Genomic DNA, 3,194 nt, shown 5'->3' with positions numbered 1-3,194 from the left:
CCTGCGCGCCCCGGCCCGGCCCGCGGGGAGGCGGAGGGAGGAGGCGGCGGCCCCCGGCCCTTCCGCCGCGCATGCGCAAGCACCGCCCGCCGCCCCTCAGCGCGGGCACCGCGGGAAGGGGCTGTCCGCGATCATGTCCCTGCCCCTCCCAACGCAAGACACGGGCAGTGTTTGTGTGTGCTTGTGCTCACTCTCATTTACTGTGTCCAGTTCTGGGCTCCTCAGTGCAAGAAGGACAAAAAGCTGCTGGAGATGGTCCAGCGAAGGCCACAAAGATGATGTGGGGTCGGGAAGGTCTGCTGTATCAGAAGAGACTGCGGGAACTGGGCCTGGTTGTTCAAGAGAAAGCTGAGAGGGGATCTCAATACATATAAGTATCTCACAGGCAGGTGCCAGAGGATCACAGAATCATAGRATATGCTGAGTTGGAAAGGACCCATCAGGATCATTAAGTCCAACTCCTGGCCCTGCACAAGACATCCCAAGAGTCACACCATWTGCTTTAAAACATTGTCCRACTGCTTCTTGAACTCTCTTAGGCTTGGTGCTGTGACCAYTGCACTGGGRAGCGWGTTCCAGTGCCCAAAAAACCCCTGGGTGAAAAACCTTTTCCTGATGYGTAACCTAARTGTTCCCTGACTCAGTTTCAAGCCTTTCTCTTGAGTCCTGTCACTGGTCAGCAGAGAGAAGAGATTGGTATTTGCCCTTCCACCTCCTCATGACTGAAATGAGATCTCCCCTCAGTCTCCTCCAGCCTGAAGTGCCTAGCACCTGGATGGGTGCCTGGCAGCTTTTAAAGGGTGCCGGGCAACAGGGCAAGGAGCAGTGGTCATGAACTAAAACACAAGAAGTTCCATCTCAACATGAGGAAGAACTTTACCTCGAGGGTGGCAGAATGCTGGAAAAAGGCTGCCCAGGGAGGTTGTGGAATCTCCCTCACTGGAGACATTCAAAACCCACCTGGATTCATTCTTGTGTAACCTGCTCTAGGTGACCCTGCCTTAGCAGGGACCTGGACCAGATGATCTTCAGATGTCCCTTCCAACCCCAACAATCCTGTGAGTCTGTGATTTTAGGCCATTTGGGAAGTGTGATGATGGGAGGTGGTGCCTGCCAAGGGGACTGGGAGACAAAGGGGAGGTGAGGCCTGTTTGAGGGGACCCCAGTGGCTCCTGATGGCTCCCAAGGTCCCCACACCCAGCACCACCTGTGGGATGTGTGTTTGCATGTGTGTGTTAAAATAAACAGAAGCACATCTCAGAAATTACTAATTTATTAAGTAACTGCTGTGCCTTTACTTACTGTGTGGTGATTTTGGGCAAAGAACCAATTACTATCTTCTCCTGAGAGAGTTAAAAATGGGATTGCTGGTACAATGGGGCAGTGCTGTTGGTAAATACAGTTCTGGTGCTGGTAGACGTTGCCAGTAATGGGTCTTGATAACCTTGCCAAAAATGAGCATAAATTCTGCATATTCAGCCGCCCCTAAAAATTGGAGGGATCTCTGYATGTCAGTGACATCTTAAACACGCWTTTCACAAGAAAATCCCCTATTTTGCCTTTTTAGTAGTTCTTCAAGAGCCTGGTTAGAGAGAGCTTCATTGTAGGAGACAGTGACAAGCCATCCACAAATCAAACCTTCAGAGAAAAGCTGGCTCTCGGTCCTGTGGGCACTGCAGAGTCACTGCTGCTGACCCCTGGTTCTGTGGCAGGGAGGAGTCAGGCCCTGCCTGTCACAGKGACTCCAGCTGGGCTACAGGAATAGCACCTGTACTGGTGCTACTGCTGGCGCAGCAGTTGTGTGGATGAGATAGATGTCTGTGACTACCAACTGTGTTCTTAAAAATAGAGATGTCTCAAAGGAGAAAATCCTCACTGTTTTCAGTATTTATAGACACGGCTAAGAACACAAAAGTTCCCAGCTCCTGATAAAGATAGAAACATTTCTGCAAGAAATGAAAATGATTCCTTGAGCCTAATGCTAGTCAGCTAAATACCCAGATGTCTGCAGCTTGCTGCCATTTGCATGGCTAATCTCTGTYATCCCCAGTGTCCTGTCCCACGGCCACCTAGGGCTGTCTCCAGGGACACTGCAGGGCTGAAAAGCCAATTCCTGTGCTTACTGAGGAGGGAAGGCCTCTAAATCTCTAAGTCACAGGCTCCAAGCCAGCCCTTCCCTTCATACAGACTAGCTGGGACTGAAGGAAACCCTCGTGGCATCCTGAACACTTACAGCAGCTGGTCTACATTGCACCAGCTCTCCAGCTCTGACCCTTCTGGGCRCCCTGTTTGTCCTCAATAATTCTAATTTAGTGTTTGTAAAAAGCATCAAATCTCTACGAAGAACTCAACATGCATTTGATAAGCATAAGCTTGAATGATTTCCTCATCAGTGTCTTTCCCTGTATTGAAAAGCCCAAGCTGATCATGAAACTGAAAAATGTGTAAGTGCGATCAGTTTGGGATTTGATCTGATAAATACAATTAATTGGTTATTTTCTAAAGTATTTTTCTGAGAAAAAAAGAATAAAACAAAACAATTCCACCACCACACACTTCACAATTTAATAATGGCACTAAAGTTTTTGAGTCATGCTAAAATAGTTCAAGAAAATGCATTTCTCTCTTACCTTTGTTCTGAGTGGAAACTTTAAAAGTACTTAATACTTTAGATAGTTTTACTTGGTATCACTCCATTACAAAATGCTTTTCCTAGMTATTCCTCCTTTTAAGGATGTGTTAACAGCTGACTGGGCTCTGCTTACACTCCAGACATTTCGGATAAACTCCTTTAACAGAGCTATGCTTTGTTTTTTTTCTGTGAATCCTCAATCCTCAATGAAAAATACTAAACAAGTACACAGTCTACAGTTGAAGAAAGTAACCAAGGATATGRAAAGCCTGGATGCCTTTGCCTTCCTCCACAGTCTTCCTCTGAGACATTGTAGAAGGCACTTAACTGAGGAGCGCTCACAGACACTGAATGCTGCAGCCCTAAGCACGCCCACTCAGCTAGTGCCTAATCATGAAGAAGTCTGCATTTTCTAAAGCCACAGACTTCAAGACCTAAAACTCTGGACATGAACAGAATTTATCCTGCTGCACGACAACATTAAYGTCCCCCAGCAGTTTTGCCAGTGCTGTTAGATCGAGCAGGATAGCAAATAATTAACCTGTATTAGTTAAAACTAAGG

This window comes from Malurus melanocephalus, unplaced genomic scaffold (genome assembly GCF_030028575.1).
Source record: "Malurus melanocephalus ecotype Western Australia unplaced genomic scaffold, MMel_1.1 scaffold_26, whole genome shotgun sequence".
In the NCBI taxonomy this organism is placed as follows: domain Eukaryota; kingdom Metazoa; phylum Chordata; class Aves; order Passeriformes; family Maluridae; genus Malurus; species Malurus melanocephalus.
This window is presented reverse-complemented; position numbering follows the sequence as displayed.